Raw genomic sequence first — 13,515 nt, 5'->3', positions numbered from 1 at the left:
TTGATTTCTGTATGTTGAACCAACTTTGCATCCCTGGAATGAACCCCACTTGATCATGGTGCACTATCATTTAAATGTGTTTTGTATGAGATTAGCCAGAATTATTGAGAATTATTGAGAATTTTTGCATCTATGCTCATCAGGCCTTTGGTCTTTCCTTGATGTGACTTTGTCTGTTTTTGGTATCAGGGTGATACTAGCCTAATAGAATGAGTTTGGAAGGGGTCCCTTCTTACCTATTTCATAGAGTAATTTGAGGAGTATTGGAATTAATTCTTCTTTGAAGCTCTTGCAGAACTCAGCTGTGTATCTGTCTGTTTTTGGGTTTTTCTTGGTTGGCAGGCTTTTGATGGCATCTTCTGTTTCATTGCTTGAAACTGATCTATTTAAATTGTGTATGTCCTGACTCAGTTTGTCCATACCATATGTCTCTAAAATTTGTTGATATCTTTGATATTTTCTATTTTCCTGGAGTGTAAATTTTCAAAATAGTTTCTAATTTATCTTCTGTATTTCAATCGTTATATCATGATATTTCCTTTTTCATATTTTCTTTTTCCTCATGAATTTAAGTAATTTCAGTTTTCTCTCTCTTCTTCATTAGCATGACTCATGGTTTATCAATTTTATCTATTTTTTTCAAAGAACCAATTTTTTGTTTTGTCAACTTTTTGAATTGTTTCTTTTATTTCAATTTTATTGATTTCAGCTCTGATTTTAATTATTTTAATTATTTCCTGTCTTCTACTACTTTTTGTGTTGATTTGTTCTTTTTCTAGGGCTTTGACATGTAATGTCAGGTCATTTATTTGTTGACTTTTATTCTTTAATGAATGAGCTCAATGCAGTGAACTTACCTTTTAGCACTGCCTTCATAAGTCCCAGAGAGTTTGTTTTTGTTTTAATCTCCTTCATGATGTCCTCTGCTATCCACTTGTTATTCAAGAGTGTATTATTTAGTCTCCAAGTGTTGGAGTAGTTTCTATTTTTTTATCATTGATTTCAATGCAGGATAGTATCTCTATTTTTATGTATTTGCTAAGATATGCTTTGTGGCATAACATATGTTCTATTTTAGAGAATGATCCATGTGTTGCTGAGAATAAAGTGTATTTGCTTATTGATGGATGATTTCTATAGTTTCTTTGTTTAGTTTTTGTTTGGAAGATCTATGGAGTGGTGAGAGAGGTGTGTTGAAGTCATCCAGTATTATTGTGTTGTGGTCTATTTGATTCTTGAAATTGAGAAGGGTTTGTTTAATGTACATAGATGCTCCAAGGCTTTAGGTATACATATTTATGATTCTTATGTTTTGTTGATGTATGGTTCCTTTAAGCAGAGTGAAATGTGCTTATTTATCTCTTCTGATGAACTATGGCTGGAAGTCCACTTTATCTGATGTGAGGATGGAAACTCCTGCTAGTTTACGGAGTCCATGTGGGTGATATGTTTTTTCCCATCCTTTCACCTTCAGTCTGTGGATATCTTTTCCTATGAGATGAGTCTCTTGACGGCAGGATATTGTTGGGTCTTTTTAAAAAACCCAATCTGCCAGACTATGTCTTTTGATTAATGAGTTTAGGCAATTAACATTCAGGGTTATTATTGAGCTATGACTTGTATTCATTTTGGTTTATTTTTGTTTTTTTAAGGTGACTTGGTTTTTTCCTTTGATTGACTTTTCCAATGTAGTTCCACTTTTTGCTGATTTTTCATTCCTCCTCATGGAATATTTTGCTGAGAATATTCTGTAGTGCAGGCTTTCTAGTTGTAAATTATTTTAACTTTTGTTGATCATGGAAGATTTTATTTCATCATCAAATCTGAAGCTTAATTTTGCTGGATATAAGATTGTTGGTTGGCACCCATTTTCTTTCAGAGCTTGGTATATGTTGTTCCAGGATATCCTAGCTCTGAGGTTCTGGGTTGAGTAATCTACTGAGATCCAAATTGGTTTCCTTCTATATGTGTACAATAGAAGGTACTTTTCTTTTGTGGCCTTTAAAATTCTCTCCTTATTTTGTATGCTAGGTATTTTTATTATAAATTTCTCTCCTTATTCTGTATGCTAAGTATTTTTATTATAATGTGCATTTGTGTGGAACTGTTATAATTTTGTACATTTGGTGTCATGTAAGCCTCTTGTATTTGATTTTCCATTTCATTCTACATGTTTGGGAAATTTTTTGGTATTATTTCATTGAAAAAATAGTATATTTCCTTGGTTTGTATCTCTTTTCCTTTCTTTATTCCAATAAATCTTAAATTTGTTCTTTTTGTGTTATCCTATAATTCTTAGAGGTTCTGATCATGATATCTTACCATCTTCACTGTGTGGTCAAGATTATTTTCAACACTATATATTATGTCCTTATTGTCTGAGGTTCTATCTTCCAAGTCTGTTGGTGATGATTTCTCGTGAATTTTAATTTGGTTTACTTTTTCCTTCATTTTGAGAATTTCTGTTTGGATTTCTTTCAGAATCTCTTGAAATGAAGGTTACTAGTGTTTGGAGGGTTAGTCTTGGATGTGGAACTCCTGGTGATAGGGCATAGCAATTGCTAGTCCCTGTTGGAATACTGAAACCCAGGGATCTCTTTGGGGGTTCACTTGTGGGTTGCAGGAGCCTGGTCTTAACAGTGGACCCCTCAATTCCTGGTCTGGAACTTAGTTTCTAAACTGTATCTCTCTCACCCTATGGTTTTGACTTCCTAATCTGGAATCTGTCTCTCTGGAGGTCCTCAGGGCTGAGCACCAGCATCAGTGTGCCTGTTGTGGAGAGCTGTTCTGTATTGTGCAGATGAGGACCAGGCACTGAGAGCAGCAGGCCAGCCATGTAGCCGCGAGTGCTGAGCCAGGTTGGTGGCTAGAGGGCTGGAAGACTAGGGATTGGAGAGCCAGAGGGCCCTTTTGATTGCCAAACTAGCAGGACCAGGTGGTCAGTGGATGCTGGTTTGGGGAGGGAGCTATGTACTGGGCTGGTGTTGGGTCCCAGCAAGTGCTGCTGGAGTTGGCCTTGAGAACCCTGTGGGTGCTGGGCTGGTTGGGTGGTGAGCCCGGATCAAGATGTCCTCACACTCTCTTCCACACTATCAACCCTGTGAAAAGCCTTCTTTGGACTCTTCAGCAAGATGGTGGAGAGGTCTCACATGTAACCAAGGCTGAAAGGACCTTGTTGGTGGTCATCCATACCCTGGATGTTGTCCCTAGATGGAAGTGGCTGTGTCTCTAGCTAGTTGCAGTGGCAAAACTGTAGGTGCCTTGATGTTGGGCTTCTAGGCCCCAGCTGGTGTCCCCAGATGGAAGCTGCCCCAATTAAAAATAGCAATGGTGGCAGGGGAGGTAACCCAAGATGGTGGCAGAGGTGTCCCAAGATGGAGGCAACAGATTTCAGAGATGAGGCAGTGAGGGTGGGCCATGGGATGGTGTTGGGTGGCTTGTGCAGAGATACAGCTCTGTGGCAGTCAGTGCTGCTCTGGGCACCTGCCTCCAGGCCCTGTCTGGTGTCTCAAGGTGGAGGTTACCATGTTGAGGGGCCTATGGGGGCAGCTGCAGTGTGCCAAGAGGAGGTGGCTGGAGGAGCCCTGTGTTGGTAGATGGGGAGCCTGTGGTCTGAGATCTTCACCCATCAGTGGGCCGGGAGATCCGCAGAGGGAAGGGGCAGCCATATGTTTTCCTTTTAAATATGAAATTAATTTACAGTACTTGGTCTTGTTCTTGATCTATACAGTTACCTTTAAAGTAAATTTTAAAAAATAAGAAAAATATTTAATATTTACTGATGCATTTACCATTTCTGACAATCTTCGTTTTTTTTTTTTATAGATCCAAGATTTCCTCTAGCACCCTTTTCTTTCAAGTTGAAGAAATTCCTTCTGAATTTCTCATGTACCTGTGTGGGCAGCAAAGTTATTCAGTTTTTAGTTTTGAAATACTTTGTTTTTCACCTTAAGTTTTGATAGATATTTGCTGGATATAGAATCTTGGTTTGAGAATTTTTAAAAGCAGTTTTAAGGTGTTATTTTTCTAACTTCTGGCTTGCATTGTTACTTACAAACTGTTCTCATTTCCTCCCTATATATAAGGTGTATTTCACCCTGAAGCCTTCAAAATTTTGCTTTTTTAACACTGTTGTTTATCAAGTTAATTTCATTGTTTCAGTGTGTGTGTGTGTATGTATTTGTATGGAGAGAGAGAGAGAGAGAGAGAGAGAGAGAGAGAGAGAGAGGAGAGAGAAGAGAGAGAGAGAGAGATTGTTGATCTTCTTGCTTTTAGGCCCCACTTGCAATTATGGTAAACGTGTTAGACCACTTGACACTATACCTAGCTCTCTGCGACTCTGGACTTAAATCTTTGTCTCTCCAACTTAGTGAGAGTAACTAGCCCTGGCAGGGTTTCTTTGTGAGTTGATTTGAAAATTGTCCCCAAGTGGAAAGAGGAAGGAAAGTTATGTGATTATCTGGAGTATGTTCCTGTATTTTCTTCACAGTCCTCACTTTCTATTTTTCCCAATATTTGGAAACATTAGTTTCTTCATGCTAGTGTTGACGAACGTCCAATATATATATATATATATATATATATATATATATATATATATATATTTTTGGTATGGAATGCTCCATACAAGTTGATCTTTCATGATGAGATAAAAGAAATCTCACCCACCTTTTAAAACTATATATTTCCGTTACATATTTACATGTGTTTTTTGTCTTATCCTGAACAACAGGCCCATTGTAGAAATCTTTTTATGGATTCAGTGTCAAATGCTCTGAGATCCTGCATACTACATGGAGATGACAATATTGATTGAATCCTAAAGTGTTTGGTGAATGCAGATGACAATAAAAACACGTCTCCTTATTTCATTTTCCTCCTTACCTGCTAATGAGAATAGGTTTCCTTTAAGAAGCAGACAGGGTGCTTTCAGTATTGTTATGTCCAGTGGCTTATCTTTGGACCACAGGGTGGACATTTGAATGCTTCCTTGATGTGCTTGACAGAATCAAACAGGAGGTAGCTCTGTCCTATGTGAGGATATACTTTAGCCCTCAGAGGGCTGAGGGCAGTGAGAGGACATGAAGATGAACAATGAATTGACACCAGGGTGTCAGTGACAATAGGATCTAGAGAGCAATGGTGGAAGGCCACAGGAAATGTTCAGGTCATCGAAACTGAGAAAAAATCAGGTAATAATCCCCAAGCATCTGCCAAAGTACTCCAATTGGCAGATGAAAATCAAAGGCAGGAAAGTCAAACAAGGAAGGAGCAAAGGATACTTCAACGCCAGAAGCTGCTCAAGGATTGTTGAAAGCTCACAAAAATATGTACTTTGAAAAGTATTTTGTGTTTGTCAGCTTTTCATAGCTTTGATCAAAATACCCGACCAGAGGAGGAAAGTTCATTGTGGACTTATGGCTGCAGAGGTTCCGTCCATGGTTGACTGATTCCATGAATCTGGGCCTGAAGTGAGGCAGAGCATCATGGCCAGAGGAGGTGGTGGAGAAGAGCAGCTCAGCTCACAGACTGTCAGGAAGCAGAGAGAGAGGGGGTAAGGGTCCAAGGCAAACTCAGAGTCTTCCAGGCCTCACTGACCCACCTCCTCCAGCCATGGCATCTGGCTAGAGCTACCTGGCAGTTAGTCCATTCAAACCAGGAAGGACCATTAGGCTAGAGCTCTCACAGTGCAATCATTTCACCTTTGAATATTCCCCCTTAACTCAAGAGCTTTTTAGGGATCCCTTATATACAATTGTAGCATTTCATTCCTGGTCCCCTAAAACATATGCCATTATCACAACACAAAATGCATCAATCCATTTCCAAGAATCTCCGTAGTCTTAAAACTTCCAGCATTTCCCCAAAGTCCAAGTCCAAAGTCTCATCTGTGACTCAGGGAAACTCTTGGCTGTGAGCCCCTGTAAAGGTCAAGTGCAAATCACATCAAACCAAGGCAGAATGGCACAGAGTAAATGTGCCCGATCCAAACTCGAGGAACAGGGGCCTGGATAGAAAGGATGGGATCAAAAGAATTCTCAAAACCCAGCTGGGCAGCCAAGTCCTACAGTTTCACTTTGGCATCTGGGGCCTGAGGTGTTGAGCTGTGCCCCTTTGTCCTTGCCCATGGCAGTGCTTGTGGCCTCTCCCCAGCCCACAGCTTTCCTCCCCTGCCTCATTCTTCTGTGGTGTCCCACTTCAACTCAAGCCTCTAAAAATGGGATCATCACAGCATGGAGGAACCTCTGACACCATTGTGGGAAGCCATTTCTGACACGTGATTGGGTGGCTCCCGTTAAGGGTCTGAGGCGCTTTGCCTGTGTCGAAGCTTTCCCGGCCCTTTCCTGATGAGAGAGCCCATCCGTGTGGGGGTGTGCCTGACCACTGACCCCTGGGACCCAATCACTGACCCTGACCTTGGAGTGCAGCCCCCCCTCAACCTTCATTGGATGGAATTCTCTCCTGAATCTCTTGTTCCCCAATAAAAGGCTACTCCCAGGCATGTTCAAACTCTCTCTCTCCTGCTAGCCCTGAGTAATCCTTGCTGCCCTGCTGGGCGGTTAGAGGTGGGAACCAGAGAGGGGAGCCGTCTCGGGCCTGGCAATAGAAATAAGGTAACTGAGTCTGTGTGTTTTATTTCGATCTCTTCTAACTAACTTTATGCCTAGAACCTCATTAATGAAACCATTGCGCAGGCCGCATGGTGGAATTGGCGCCCACGAAGGGGGCATTCTAGATTAGATTGAGTGGGAGCGCGCTATAAAAATAGGATAACAATAAAGATAAAGGAGGAGGTGACAAATTGGGTCACAAAAGTACCTGGAGATATTGAAGGAAAGAGACGTTAAATTAATTAAAATGGGAAATTCAACTTCTACGGATAAGGAAATGTACCTGACTATTTTAGACAGTATAATTAATCAGAAAGGAAAACAGATAAAGAAAACTCAGTTATTACAATTTTTAAAGATTGTAGGTGAATATATGTCCTTGGTTTTGTGAGCAGGAGTCTCCAAATTTACTTACTTGGGACAAATTAGGAAAAAAGTTACAAAGAGTCTGTCTTTCTAATGAACTACCTGGAGACATAGAAAATATTCAGAAAACTTGGATGGCTCTAGAAGTTTGTCTTTTTGAATATATGGGCCAGAGTTTGTGGCCTCCTGAGGACCTTTTAAAAGGCATTCAAGGAGCTGTTAAGTCTATTCAAATGGAAAATCAGCCTGAGGCTAAGTTAATTCCCTTTCCCTGTTTAAAAACAAAGGCACTAGGGGCCAAGCCAAAGGTTTAAAATGTGAACTTAAACTTGCAAGATCAGGCTAGCCCACAGGCAGATTGTAGAGAACAGCATCATACAGGAGAGGTCGCACAGTGTGACGTCACTGGCGCCGACCAGGACAGCCTACGATTTTTACCAGGACAGGGACAGAAATCGCAGACAGTTTTCTTAGGACCTTCAAAGACAGTTGAATTAAATCCTGAAATGGGGCCAGAACAAATCCCTACTGGGATTTTTGGGCCGCTTCCTGATAATACTATAGGTTTAATTTTGGGACGTAATAATTTAAAGGGAGCCATTGAGGTAATACCTGGTGTGATAGATTCAAAATTTAAAGGACAGTTATATATTACTGTAAAATCCAATTATGCCCTAAGGCTCACCCCAGAGGATACAATTGCCCAATTAATATTAATGCCTTGTGACTCAGAAAGGCACCTGCCGGTAGATTCAGTTTCTAAACCGCAGGACAGAGTATACTGGTCACAGTTAGTACGGCAAGAACGCCCTTTATTAAAACTTAGAATTAATAATAAAAATTTCCTAGGAATAATAGACACAGGGGCTGATATCTCGGTATTGTCTAGTAGATTCTAGCCTAGGAACTGGCCTTTGCATGTAGCACCAGCTAACCTAGAGGGAATAGGACAGGTTTCACAGCCTGCTCAAAGTGCCAACTATCTCCGTTGAGAAGATTCCGAGGGGAACAGTGGAGTATTTAAGCCTTATGTGTTAGAGTCTTTACCAGCTAACCTATGGGAAGAGATATTTTAGCCAAAATGGGATTGTTATTAGTTACTCCAAACTCTATAAGGACAGTTAAGGAAGTTAATCAGAGGTATTTTCCTGAAGATGATAAGGAGACCCTTCAGGAAGAGTATCTGTTTACAAGCCAGTCTCCACGACAAAGATTAGTAAATGCTACAAGCCAAAATTTTTACTAGGGGCCCTGAGTACTTCCCTGATCCCTAAGACAGCTAAAAAAAATCACCTGGCTCACAGAGGAGCCTATATGGATTTCTCAGTGGCCCATCTCAGGGGAAAAGCTTAAAATAATTCATAGATTAGTTGAGGAACAACTTCAGACTGGTCATATTGAACCAACACTTAGTCCTTGGAACACACCTATTTTTGTTATTAAGAAAAAGTCAGGAAATTGGAGATTACTACAGGATTTAAGGGCGATAAATCATGCAATTCAGCCTATGGGATCATTACAGCCAGGTCTTCCCTCCCCCACAGCCATCCCTTTAGATTATAGCTTGATGGTAATAGATTTAAAAGACTGTTTTTTTCTCTATAAGGTTACATCCTAAAGATTGTGAAAGATTTGCTTTCACTGTCCCAGCGATTAATTTTAAGAAACCTGTTAAAAGATATTGCTGGAAGGTACTTCCCCAGGGAATGCGTAATAGTCCTACACTGTGTCAAAAATACGTTGATCAGGCGATAGATCCCATAAGAAATAGCTTTCCTGATGCATATATTATTCATTTTATGGATGATATATTATTGGCTCATGCTAATCCAGAGGTACTTTCAGAAATTTTTACTCAGTTAGAGACTTCGCTTACAGCAATGGGTTTATGTATAGCTCCTCAAAAAATTCAAAAGGTGTCTCCTTTTCAATATCTAGCTCAGATAATTCAAGGATGTACAATCAGTCCTCAAAATCTTCAGATAAGAGTTAAAGAGTTACATACCCTTAATGATTTTCAAAAACTATTAGGAGATATTAATTGGCTGAGGCCATCCTTAAAACTAACTACTTCTGAGTTAAGTCCTTTATTTCAGATATTACAAGGAAATCCTTCTCCAACCTCTCTACGTCAGCTAACCCTGGAGGCCAAAACAGCTTTAAGGAAAGTGGAAAATGCAATTAAAAATGCACAGCTTACTAGAATAGATCCTAAAGAAATAGTGTATTTATTAATATTTCCAACTGAGCAGACCCCAACAGAAGCCATATGGCGAAGATTAGGAGTTATTGAGTGGATTTATTTATCCCACTCCCCTCAAAAAACATTAATTCCTTTTCATGATTCTATAGCTCAATTAGTAATTAAAGGTAGAACTAGGTTTTTACAATTAATTGGATCTGAGCCTGATATCATAATTATTCCATTTTCTGTTCAACAGACTAATTGGCTTTTTCAAACTTCTAGCTCATGGCAGATAGCTTTTGCTGATTTTCCCGGCCAGATAGATAGCCATTATCCTCATGATAAGATTGTACAATTCACATCATTAACGTCACTTATTTTTCCAAAAATTGTATGTGCTCATCCAATAGAGGAAGCTTTATCGGTGTTCACATATGGTTCTAATTCAGGTAAGGCAGGTTTTTTTTAGCTGTGTTCACACAGAGGTAATACAAACTTCTTATACTTCTGCCCAAAGAGCAGAGCTTCAAGCTCTGATTTGTGCCTTAGATTACTTTTCAAATGAGCCTATAAATATTTATTCTGACAACTTATATGCAGTCGGAGTTACCAAAAATATTGAAACTTCAATTACTGGGTTTACTTCATCACAGGAGTTATTTGAATTATTTCATAATTTACAAAAGACAGTGCTAATGCGAAAGTACCCATGTTTCATAGGACATATACGTGCCCATACTAATATTCCTGGACCTCTAGTTTCAGGTAATGACAAAATTGATAAGTTAGTAGCTTTTTGTCAACAGATGTCTTCATATGACTGTGCACTAGCTTCCCATTCCTTGCATCATCAAAATGCTTCTAGCTTACATAAAAAATTTAATATTACCAGAGAACAAGCTCGTCAGATTGTAAGCCAATGCCCTAAGTGTGTTATTCACACTCCATCTCCACCATCAGGGGTAAATCCCCATGGATTAAAACCAAATCAGATATGGCAGATGGATGTAACTCATATTCCTCAATTTGGTAAACAATGTTATGTGCATGTCACAGTGGACACTTATTCTAGATTTATTTTTGCCACAGCACATACTAAGGAAAATACTCAACATGTAATTTCTCATTGCTTAGCAGCTTTTTCTATATTAGGGTGCCCTATGCAGATTAAATCAGATAATGCTCCAGCTTACGTAAGTTCTTTTTTCAACAATTTTGCCAAGAGTTTAAAATTAATCATAAAACAGAAATTCCTTATGACCCCCAAGGTCAAGCCATTGTGGAACGAGCTCATTTATCTATTAAGCTTCAATTACAAAAATTAAAAGGGGGGAATAGGATTGTCACTCCCCAAAATAGCCTTAATCATGCCTTGTTTGTTTTAAATTTTTTAAACTGTGACGCAGAAGGTCACACTGCTGCTGAGAGGCAAATGTCTCCTTCAGTAACAGGCCCCTTAGGCAGAGTTCTGTGGAAAGACTTACAGACTGGTCAGTGGAAGGGACCAGATCCGGTAATAATGTGGGGAAAAGGGCATGCTTGTATCTTCCCAGAAGGCTCTTTCCATCCTATTTGGGTGCCTGAACGTGCTATCAGACATGGAAGAGATAGAACCCAGATTCAAGAAACTGAGGATCGACCCGGAGGAGCCATTACCCAGAAGGAGGAGATATCGGAAAAAGATGAAGAAAGACCAGATTGAACCAGCTGAAAAGCTGATTCTGTGGAAAGACGTGAAGAAGCTAACAACCCAGGCTTCCCCAATACTTCAACGCCTAGGAAAGAACAGGACCCCAGTCTTGATGGTAGCGACAGTAATTGCCCTACTGGGCTGTCAGGTAAAAGGGAATCAAGTAGACACTTATTGGACATATTTCCCAGATCTACCCCTGGTACACCCAGCTGTGTGGACTGGAGAATCTATTCCAGTATTTACTAATGACTCATTCATGATGGGAGGATTTACAGATACTCATATTACTCCCAATCATGTGACTAGATTTAATTATTATGGCTACAGTGCCCAATTACCTTTGTGTTGGTCACATGATAAACATGCTGACAGTGATTGGTAGACCTAGACTGACAAATAATTCTATTTATGGGGACTTAAAACCTAATACTAGATCAGTAATTAAGATGGGACTTTCCCATAACAAGCCAGTCATTTCTGTAAAACCTTCACCGATACCCCACTATCCAAATAGTTCTATAATTGAGATTGGCACCTTTCCTAGATGGATGGATTGTGTAAATGCCTTTCCTGTACAACATAAGGTGTCTAAAGATAGTGGGTATATTTTAGACTGGTCTCCAAAAATTGATGAGACAATTACGAAGAAATTCTGCTATGACACCTGCAGGATTTGTTAGTAATATTTTGACTTATAGTGAAGGTGGTATTCAGAAAGATATCTGGCATTTAATTGCTGCCTCAGAATTTTTACATTTTACAGATAAACCTTTACCAAAATTTGTGGGCAAGAACTGTAAAGAGGGATCTTGCTATGGCTTACGAGCTTGTGTCCAATCTCCTTATGTTTTAATTATTGGAAATGTAAAAGTTAAATGGATAGATGACAGATATATTGTTACTTGTAATAAGTGCAACCTAACCAATTGTATTACTAGGTATAATGGAGGAAAAGGAGTGCTGATACTTCATCAGCCCTCTTTCGTTTTATTACCTGCTAATATTTCAGAGCCATGGTATGCTGATGCTGGTTTACAAGTCTTGCAGCAAATTCATGCCCAGCTAACAAGACCTAAATGTGCTATTGGAGTCATAATTGTTGGTGTTTTAGCACTGGTCTCGTTTATTGCTCAACTGTCTCTGCATCTCTGACATTGTCTCAGAATATTCAGCATGCAAAATTTCTTAATAATTTAGCTCAAAATACTTCCAAGGCTCTGCGTAATCAAGTAAATATTGATGAAAGGATTGAAACTAAATTAAACGCCTTAGAGGCGACTGTTATAGACATAGGTAATGAACTTTCAGCCTTAAAATTTAAAGAAAGACTTAAATGCCGTGCTAATTGTAAGTATGTATGTGTTACAGCTGCCAAGTACAATGCTTCTCTCTGGGATTGGGAGAAGGTTAAAAACCATTTATTAGGTATTTGGCAAAATAGTAATAACAGCTTGGATATTCTGGAACTTCATCACCATATCCAAGACATTCAAAATAATAGAGCTGATTTTTCAGATCCTTCTTCTTTGGCTAACCAAATCTTGAAGGAGATAAATGGATTCAACCTTGGAAATATTCTTAAACACTCTGCTTGGTACATTATTGGATTATTCTCTTTGCTGTTAATTCTCTTTTGTGTTGTAATCATAGGATGGCGAGTCTTCCAATCAATAATCCAGAAACTCCAGAGAGTGAACCGCTGCCTCATTGTTAAGAAAAGAAAGGGGGGATATGTGGGAAGCCATTCTAACACATGATTGGGTGGCTCCCGTTAAGGGTCTGAGGCGCTTTGCCTGTGTCGAAGCTTTCCCGGCCCTTTCCTGATGAGAGAGCCCATCCGTGTGGGGGTGTGCCTGACCACTGACCCCGGGGACCCAATCACTGACCCTGACCTTGGAGTGCAGCCCCCCCTCAACCTTCATTGGATGGAATTCTCCCCTGAATCTCTTGTTCCCCAATAAAAGGCTACTCCCAGGCATGTTCAAACTCTCTCTCTCCTGCTAGCCCTGAGTAATCCTTGCTGCCCTGCTAGGCGGTTAGAGGTGGGAACCAGAGAGGTGAGCCGTCTCAGACCTAGCAATAGAAATAAGGTAACTGAGTCTGTGTGTTTTATTTCGATCTCTTCTAACTAACTTTATGCCTAGAACCTCATTAATGAAACCATTGCGCAGGCCGCATGGTGGACACCATAAGCTCAAAACAAACTTTTCCCCTTCTAATTCGATCTTGTTAGTTATTTTTGTCACAAAGAATTGACCAACATGGCTTTCCAATAAATATTATTTTTTTTTGAGAAAATACAATTCCTTCTCTGGTTTTCTTAATACTTCAATAAAGTAATGGATTCTCTGATTCTAGACTGGATCACTAGAAGTTCCTGGATGCCCCTTCACTGTTCTTTGTCTTTTTGCAGAAACTAAATGCAATTATTTTTATTTTATGAACAGGGAAGCAGGCAAGTGTGGGCCTTGGTGCTCATTGTTCATAATTCTCCTGTGCTGTTTTCAGTTAAGTGGACATCAGAGATTGGCCACTCATCAAATGGATCCTGGGAAGTTGGCCATTTTCATTTTGGTTGGTTTGTGTTTTCGTGGCTTATTTATCATTTAATTTTTATGCCTGCCCTTCTGAAACATTCTTAAGTCATGTTGCTAGATAAT

Source organism: Urocitellus parryii, chromosome 11 (assembly GCF_045843805.1).
Source record: "Urocitellus parryii isolate mUroPar1 chromosome 11, mUroPar1.hap1, whole genome shotgun sequence".
NCBI lineage: Eukaryota > Metazoa > Chordata > Mammalia > Rodentia > Sciuridae > Urocitellus > Urocitellus parryii.
Note: the sequence above shows the minus strand (reverse complement) of the source record.